We start from the raw sequence: 10,141 nt of genomic DNA, 5'->3' as shown, positions 1-10,141 counted from the left end.
TCCCAAGCTTTGCACAATAAAGCCACAAATGGAACTAAATTATGCTGAGCAAAAATAAATTCTTTTACTGAAAATTTCCCAGGAGTTTTGATATTTTTGACTCTTGCTCACTAAATATGGAAAAGATCGAGACGCCGTGAGAAGCAGAGGAGCCGTTCTGCTTTTTTTAGTCCTTTCAAGAAATCATTTCATCCTTTCAGAGCTGTGTTCACAATACATCAGAACCCCCTCTGCCTAGAGGAGTCACAGCCCTCTGCATGGTCATGGTTGCGGGACATGTTCTCTAACCTTCCATTTTTTTAAAAAAAGGTTCATTTTATTCTCATTTGAAAGAGAGGAGAAGGGAGTAAGAGAGGCAATGATATGACAGAGAAGCACTGATCAGCTGCCTTCTGCACACACCCATGTCGGGGATGAAGTCTAAACCTGGGCATGTGTCCTGACTGGGAATTGAACCAGCGACCTTTTGATTATGGGACAATGCTCCAACCAAGACACATTGGCCAGGGCTAAGCTTCTATTTTTATTTAAAGACTAAATCTCTGTGAATTATAATTTATATTTTCTAGTGCTTCTGAATATTGCCCAACATATGAAAATGACAGAAATGGACATGTCACAGAATCTTTCATCTTTCAGGACTCAAACGCCTTTAAATAATCTATTTTTGTCTCCCATTTAACACAGGCTCAAAGTATCATCCAAAGTTAACATGTGTGTTAGTGGAACTTTGGTGGAAAGTACTTCTGTGCAAAAAGGCTAGGGCAGGAATTTTGCATTTTTGTGTGGTTATGCCACCAACTGGACACATAGGTTGATTTGCTTTATTTTGCACCTGACTTTTAGGGTTGTTTTTGTATTAAATTAATCTCGTTATAATTATGCAAAGCATTAAATAGTTCCAAAGTCATATCTACAAAAGGAGGAATATTCAAAGAAATCTGCTATTTCCATGTCTTCTCTACCTATTTCTTTATATATCTGTAGGCAACTTTAAAAAAATTATAGCTTATTACTCCATTTCAAGAATAAAATCAAACATGCATACATCCACTTATATCCCCCTTCTTCTTAGATAAATAATATGCCATACATACCTTTTCACCTCTTTGCTTTTTTATACTCAACAATCTATCTTGAAGATCACTTTTTAGTAGCCTGTGTTGGCCACATTCCTGAAAGAGCATATTTTTAACTGTGTTCATGCACTATCCAGATCTTAACAGTCTTCAGGGCCACACAGTAAAAAAAAACCAAAAAAACAACAAGGCCCTTTTAGAAAAACCTTTCATACACTGTTGGGGGAAATGTTTATTGTTGCAACCACTCTCAAAGACAATTTGGCAAAATCTCAAAGAGATAGAAATATGTTTCGACAAACTAGCAATTCTCTTTTCAGAGAAACTCTTCATGTTGAAGGATACATCATAATTTATAATAGGGGCAATAAAACCCCCCTAAATGCCCATGAAAAAAGAATAGTTAACTAAATTGTGATTTATTTAAGGGATAGAATACTATAAAGCAATGAAAAAAATGAATTGATTATATGTAACATAGATTTCAAAAACACAATTTTATTTTACTTATTTATTTTTAAAACATAATTTTAGTAAAAACATATTATAGAATGAATATGTTAACATATAATTTATATAAAATTAAAATCTACAAAACTGTACTATGTATTATTCATGGCTACATAAATAGAGAGTAACAGTATTAAAACATAAACAAAGGTCCTTTTTCACTGAGCTCCCTGTGGTGGAAACAGAGAATTGTACTTTGTAAACTGAAGTATTTTTTTTTTTTAGATTTTTTAAAATTTATTTATCTTTAGAGGGGAAGGGAAGGAGAGAGGGAGAGAAACATCCATGTATGGTTGCCTTTCGTGTGTCCCCTGCTGGGAAGTGGCCTGCAGGGAACTGGTCTGCAACCCCGGTATGTCCCCTGACTGGGAATCGAACCGTGATTGTCTGGTTTGCAGGCCCGTGCTCAATCCACTGAGCTACACCAGCCAGGGCTTAAACTGAAGTATTTTTATAGTGTTTTTCTCTCTATTTCTCTGCTTAATGCTTTGCCTTGCCTAGGCTTTCTTCTAGGAGGTAGGACTGAACGATGGATCAATTGATTAATCTTTCTACTTTGACTCATTTTTGCTAAGAAACACCAAAAGAAATATATTAACCATGTTGGGCAGCAATGCACCCTGGGGGACCAGGGTGGAGGTAGGAAAGGTAGCTGAAGTAGGAGAGAACCCCAAGGTCATAATCACTCGATGACCTCTGCAACTTTCTAAAAGGAAAATCCCCCCGTGTAACCATGTTAGATTGCTCAAACTACATGACACCAGTTTGTGAAATTGCAAAATATCAGTTCCAGTGCTGCATGTTCTGTGACGGTGTAAAGTGCAAAGTTTCATCACCGTAGAAGGCAAAAGCAAAGAAAAACCAAGTCCCGGGCAATGGCACTTCAGAAGCCACCGCGTTTCGGATTCGGGGAAAAACAGTCCTGCAGGGCCAGAAATGAGATCTGGGACAACAGGACACAAGTGGACAGCCCACAGACATTTTTGTTGAAACCGTTTTGGAAAAAAATTTTTTTTTGCTGAATTTTTACTGAAAATGTTTTATTGAAAAAATACTAACTTAAAAATGTCTAAACATTTAAATATTGGGGTATCTTACATTAAAAAATTCAGATTTCTGAACTCTTCTTGAAATGTCAGAGGACATTGCATCACTGGGTCCATTGTAGAGCTTGGTAGGTGGCATTCACCTGGAGGTGCTGCCCCCTTTAGGTGGAGCGTCCTCAGATGACCTGACAATGACATTGATATCACCTGCCTGATTAACAAATTGATAATGCCTAGTTTAGGGCAACAGATAATGGCATTTGTATTTCAACAGCATTTCCTCCCTCCAAACATTTCAGTCCTGTGTTTCCAACTGCATTTAAACTGAAACTCAGAGGGATTTGCAAGTCAGAGCTTCTAGGGTGCTACCACCCTTCCTGGGATCTTTGTTTTATCTGGAGGTGGAGCAGTGTGATTCAATTAAAATTACAGTCGGCCCTCGAAGCCCTGCTTCTTCAGTGATGCAGAACTATAGCTTTAGTGTTCATTCTTGGTCCTACATAGCCTTGAAAGACGGCTGAGTAGGAACAGCAGAGTGCGTGCACCAGGCAGCTAAAAATAATTTTTACAGTTCTGAATGTAGACCACACTCTATTATTTATAACACCCACAGCAACAAATCCCAAAGAACTAAGTGTAATTAAGAATTCCTGCTTATTATCTAGTGAGAAAATAGACTGGGAGATGCATCCCAGACCCCATCCATGGAGGGGTCCCAGACCCCTATGGCATAGAGTGAGGGTGGAAGATCGAGGACTTACCAGTTGGTTTCTGTCAGGATGAGGAGAAAGAGACTCAATGGCAGGTTCAAATGTAATCAAATGGACATTTCTTTAGGGAAATCTCTTAGAAGACTTCTTGCTCAATGCTGTGGGTGGAGGTAGGTTCAGATGAGTTGGTGACAATTAAAAGGTTCCAATACAATAGATATTGCTGAAATAAGGAGGACACATGCAGCCATAGCTGGACTTATTCCATAAAGTGGGCACATGCCTGATGTGAGCCAACCCACCAACACCACCAAAAGTTTCTAGAATTCCCTTTCTGTCTCTGCTTCTTCATCTGCCCAATACCCCATCATAGGCACAGAGTCATTCCTTTGTATTTAGGCATTATCCCTAGGCATTTTGTTTTGTATAAATATCTCTGGGACAAACTTTTAAAAAGCTTTTAAAAATACATTTGCTGTCTCTGCCAGGTTTTTTCTAATGCATGAATTCATGCCCAAGGTCACATAGGCAGTAAGTGGTAACCAGGATCGGAGCTCTTCTAACTCCAAGTTCATTTTGTGCAGTGGTTGTTAGTGTATGTTCTCATGGGTCCCAGGGGTCCTGTATAACCTTCAGTGGGTCTCGGAAGTCATAACTATTTTCAAAGTCATACTAAGTATGTGCCTTTAAAACTCATTCCCTAATGACAGTGTGGTGAAGTTTTTGCAGAGGCTAAAGGACACTCAATCACAACAGATCGAAGGCAGAAGATTTGAGAATCCGGCTGACTTCTATTAAGCTGGACACTAAAGAGGTTTGCAGAACAATGCCATTCTACTCACTAAATTTTTGTTTGTTTATTTTGGAGCACTTTGGAATTGTCAATAATTTTGAAGAGTGTAAAGCACCTGGAGATGAAGATTCTTGGGAAACACCGCTCTGTGGCACGTTAGCATGGTGCCCAGCTTTCTTCGTCTGAGGGTGGGCTGAGTTACTTTCCCTCTGAGATAGTTAAAAAAGGCATGGGGTATGGAAGCGGGGTGGGGAGGAAGGTGGCCTCTGCCCCAGGAGGATGCAGACTTAGACATGAGAAGATAGCAGGAAGAGAACGGAGCGCAGAGGAGGGAGTCCGGAAGCACTGGGAACAAGACTTTCTCCTTGCTCAGGAGAGACATGGTGTAGTGGTAGGAACCACACCTGGTTCGGAAGACTCGCTTTAGCAAAACCACTTAGAAAAGGCGTGATCTGGGCAAACCACTATTTAGTGTGCAGTTACTCCCCTTGGACTAAATCAGGACTTTCAACCCAATATTGTGAAAAAATAATAATACAGGTAGAAGTAATTAAAGATAAAACAATAGACAAAATAGCAAAGTGTGTAAATACTTAATAAAAAATTAAGGCATATTTACCTGGCTGGTGTAGCTCAGTGGATTGAGCACGGGCCTGTAAACCAGAGTACCATGGTTCGATTCCCAGTAGGGCACATGCCTGGGTTGCAGGGCTTTGAGATCTTCTTGCGTCATTCTTGGTCTGTTCTGGCCCTTTAAGTGTGAGAAGCGGCGCCTTGGACTCCCAGGTCGCTGGGTTGTGACACTGTATGTGGGGGCGTGGTCAGAGCGGGGAAATGGCGACCCCCTCTGCTGTTTCGTGCTGCTGGGTGAGGAGCAGAGGCTTAGGTGGTTCACCTGGGCCGGGCCACTCAGAGTCGCTGGGTTATGACGCTGTATGTGGAGGTGGGGTCAGAGCAGGGAAATGGCGGCGCCCTCCTGGCTGCCCGCCGTGGGGACCTGCCGGCCCCGGTCCAACTGCCCACTCCCTCGCCTGTCCAACTGCGCACAAATGTGCGACCACAGTCAACACGCAGCCCCGGCCCGGCTGTCTCCCCCGCGGTCGCTCGCCGGGTCGCTCACTAGGTCCAACCCTGTGCCTGGGATCCGCGTGCCTGAGTCCATCTGACCGAGTCCTCCTGTGCAACCCCGCTTCACCAGCCGCTGGTTTCGCCCCTTACAGGTCAGGCTGAAGAATTTGTTGTTAATGGACTTCCGAAAAGTTCAATTTTCCGTGTTCTGGCTATGTTTTCTGTTGCTAATATTTAGTTGTCTCTAAACTTGGTTGTGTGAGAAGGCACGGCATATCCACCTATGCCTCCATCTTGGCGGAAGTCCAATAAAATCTTTTTTAAAAAATTAAGGCATATTTAGCATCATCTCCTGTCATAATGTATTCTGCTCTCTTGAATTCTGAGGTGCTTTCCTGAAGGGGACTACTGTTAGCCCAGAATGGCCTAGTCTGGTGTAAGTCACCAGAGCAGAGAAGAGAGGCAAAGAGCCATTGAAAGTAGATGCCTTAGTAAGGTTCTCTTCCACCTCAATATCTCTAGGTGTCTAAAAAGTTCTTGGTGCCTCTCCTGTAGACACATGTCCTCAAAGAGCAGAAAAGAGACTTACTTAGAAGGAAGGTCAAGAGTCAGCAAACTTTCAAGCCACATCAAGCTGGGATTAATTCTCAACACTTTCACCTGATATTGGTGTCTTCCCAAGCAAGAAATAGAACCACTCTGTAAAAAGGGGACAATAATGCTCACTTTATAACGTGGTTGCAAGCTATTCAATGAGAAAATATGAATCAAATTGGCTGGGCCATAGCCAGCAGTCAATAAACACTGGCCTTCTTTTCTTTTCTCAAAGTGCACCAGTAAGAACTGAGAGGTGTAACGGGAAAGGCTTGTCTTATTTGGTGCCTCTTGATGAGAGGGAGGGCTGCCTCAGAGGAATGAGGTTCAGGGCAATTAGGAGCTGACTAGGAAAGGAAGCAGTCTGGTGATTCTGCATCCTGCTGAGTGGGTCTGGAGCTGCCTCCTTGGTGACCTCTTCTTTCCCAGCGGCCACAGGGAATATCTCCTCATCCATTTCTGTTCCCCAGGGTCCCACTTCCTGGGAGACATGATGGATGAACCACAGCCCACAAAGACTTTGCTCCCCATTTGTCATCTTCTGGCCTGCCTAGTGGAGCCGTTTTCTTTCCAACAGGTGAGTTGGATGAGATAGATGACATGTTGTCACAATAGTAAGTAATGGAATGTTGTGGTCATCGCTTTGTGATATAGAAATGGGAAACAGTTAAGCATTTTAATTTAACTTTACAGAAAGCTCAGGGAATGGGTATATATGATTCCCAATCCTTTCATCTCTCTTTATTGACTTTAAATTTACCACAAAAAGAGCCTTATTCAGGTTAAAAAAAAAACAACACATTTCCTTGGCACAAAAGTGTGTGGGAAAACAAAGTAAATGCTGACTGGAATTAAACATGATTTTATACTACTTTGTACAAATACACAAGGTAGGCAGAGATCTAGGAAGATGACAGGATTCATTGGTAAGTTTCGTCGGATGAGCTCTAATGGAAGCGCTATCCTTCAGCAGTGAGAACACAGAGAGCCACAGAACTCCAAACACGTGGTTTGCACATGCTCCAGGAGGCAGGGCAGTGGCATAAGCATAGGGCTTAGCATTTAGGAACTCTGGGTTTGAATTGGAAATCTGCCACTTACTAGGTGTACAACTTTGGAAATACCTTTTGACTATGTTGAGTCTCAATTTTCTTATCTGTAAGTTGGAGGTAAGAAAATGTACTTTACAGAACAGTTTTGAAAATTAGACACAATGTATGTAAAATGTCTTATAATGACAGGTGCCTCCTAAATGGTAGCTCTGATGATGATGATGTCTGCAGTCTGTCCTGACAACTGAGGTACTGCTAATTTAACTAGAACCATTTGCCCTGTAGAGTTACCTCAAAGTACTCTTTTACATACCATGTGCTTTTCATATGCAGTTCCATCCTCCAGTGTGGCTGAAAATTTCTAGGTTTTGGGAGAGGTTTAAATTATTAGTTGACTAGCTTAACATGTATAGTCACAAGATGCATAAATAACCTTATGAAGAAAGTACATTAATAACTACAAGTGTATAAGCATATATATATACGCATATATATGCATAAGACCAATTGCAGGTACTTTATGGGTGGAAAGCATATAAGAGGCTCTACTGTTTGTATTTCTCCATCTAGAGGTGACAGCAATAACTTTGGAATCACTGAAGGTAGCACTCCTAGAAGGGGCTGTAAATACTTTAGAATCACTTGGGGGAGACACTCTTAGGAGGACACACTGTCTTTGAATCACTGAGCATGCCTTCCCTTAGAAGGACGTATAGGAAAAGGGGGAGCATCATCAGACTCACTCTTTATAGTTATGATGGAAAACTCATCTGCTCCGTAATGTGGATCTTTGGGAAAGGAATGGAGTTACTTCCATCATGGAGTCCATGAAGTAAAAGATGACAGGATCAGTTGGAATCAGGACTCGGAGGTGGCCTGATGTGCTGCTATGAGTCTGTGTGCATGAACAAGAACTGAATAGGGGACATATGGAGAAGCAGCCCACAGTTCTACTTAGCATTGGTGGATGGTGATTAGCTTCCTCAGCAGACACAGCAGCCTGTTTGGGGATCTCGACTGAAGTGGTGTGATCTTAGAGTCAGCCAGAAGTATTAGGACTGTGCAGAGCCGGACTTCAGTAGTACCAATATGTGACAACAAGAGCAATGGTAGAGTGATTAGACCTAATTCTCACATCACTTGAATGTGAAAGTAGGACTGACCCTTTAGATTAATTCTAGAAGGGAGGGGATGCATTTTGCAATCCCTACTGTAATAATGATTAAGTCAAGGCCATATCAACCACTACTAAAACCCTTAGGTGAAAGGCTGTTGGGGTCTTGGCACACTCACATGTTACTTATATATCATCCCAAGGTTGCTTATGAGTTATAAAGGAGGAAATATATCATCATATTGGTGAGATCTAGTGGTCAAACTTAGCACCACTATTACTAGTGAAATATTCGGCACTAAGGGCCTCCAAGTGTGATACGAAAGTATGTAAGATATTTGTGAAGTATTCTTGCCAAATATGTTTAACCTGGATTTGGTAAAGCCTTTAGACCAAACTTCCAGTTTACAGGAAATGTGGGGATGGAGGAGCAATAAGAATTGGCCTGGACTCTTTAAAAAGTCAATGTCGTGGAAAATAAATGTATGCTCTAGACTAAAAGCATAGAGATATGTCGGTCAAATGTGATGATTTGGAAAATAAAATAGCCACAGAAGTAAACTTGGAAACATTGGAAGAAATTTAAATATTAACCAGAGATCGGGTGACATTAATGATTATGGTTAATTTACTCAGCCATGATAATGGTGTTGTAATATGGAGGAGAATATCATTATTCTTAGAAGATACATTTTGAAGTATGTGGACATAAAGTGTTTTAATTATTGAAACTCACTATTCACATATTCAGAGAGAAAACAAATAGAGCAAAATCTCAATAATCATTGCACATATGTGGAGGGTATGAGTGTTCATTGTCCTATTCTTTCCATGTTTCTGTATGTTTGAAAATATTTATAACTAAAAGTTAGTGAGGCCTTAGCCAGGTGGCTCAGATGGTCAGAGCATCACCCTGTACACCAAAAGGTCGATAGTTCAGTTCCTGGTCAGGGCACATACCAGTGGTGTGGGTTTGGTCCCCAGTCAGGGCATGTATGGGAGGCAACTGATCGATGTTTCTCATTCGTATTGATGTCTCTCTCTCTCTTTTACTCTGTTTCTTTATCTATTTCCCTTCCTCTCTCTCTAAAATCAATGGACACATCCTTGGGCAAGGATTAAAAAAAAGAGTTAATGGGAAAAAAGGAGTGAGAGACTCAGAAGTTGATATTAGACTTGTGCTAGCAAGACATGAGGATTCAAAGAGTTACGGGAAAAAGTAAGAGATGCGGCATAGTTGTAGCACATGTTTGTGGCACGGCAGCTCATAATAGTTACAAAAAATAGTAGATAGAGCCTGTTTACTTAGCATATCTAGGGTGACAGAGGGGAAACCTAGCTGTGTGTCAATCCCATACACATCCCCTGAGAAAGGCTGGTGCTTATACGGGTGGCTTTCTCATCAGCAGACTGTCCTTTGTGGAAGCAGGGAGCCCAATCTGAAGACAAACTGAGATAACTGAAAAGACCATTAGTTAATATTCATTTTCAGGCAGAACTTACAGTTGGAGGGCTGTTGAATCTTTGGTTTGCAGGAGTCTGGAAGGTGCACAGACTGTTCACATTGCTTTGTCAGGAATAGATTGATTTACTTAATTCAGGATCTTACTGTCTCGACTTCAGTGCATTTGCTCAGCAGCTGTGGAGGAGGACGGCTGAGTGCCTGCTGCTTACATCATGGCTCATCCAGCTGTCAGCCTGATTTCTTCTGCAGATGGATGTTTCAAAATGACTGTGTGTGCTTCCTGCTTTGCCAGCCTGCATGGCGTCTCAGAACTTTAGAGCTGGAAAGACGTTTGAGTCTTAACCTGGGGTTCATAGAGTCTTCCCTCAGTGACTGTGGACGAGTTTCTGGATTCCAAGAGCCTTTTTAAAGAGTCTCCAAAAATCTAAGCTTCACTGCCCCCGCTCCCCTGAAAGGTTGCCTAGCTTTCAACAGAGTCCGATAAGTAGTTAGTTATAATTCAAGAAATTTAAGAGCCACTGATTTGATCCAACCTCTAAACCCCTCATAACAGACAGAGAAATGGAAACAATGAATTAGGATAAAAAGCAGTTTTAGAAATTTTGGAATGTCAGTATGCTTTACAGAACTGACCTGGTTTTCTGCCACTGCAGACTGAGCTAATGGTTCAGTAAAATTGGTTGAATGAAAGAGAGCCACTGGGGAGCTTT

This window comes from Artibeus jamaicensis, unplaced genomic scaffold, assembly GCF_021234435.1.
Source record: "Artibeus jamaicensis isolate MK-2021 breed Jamaican fruit bat unplaced genomic scaffold, CSHL_Jam_final scaffold_1964, whole genome shotgun sequence".
Classification (NCBI taxonomy): Eukaryota; Metazoa; Chordata; class Mammalia; order Chiroptera; family Phyllostomidae; genus Artibeus; species Artibeus jamaicensis.
Note: the sequence above shows the minus strand (reverse complement) of the source record.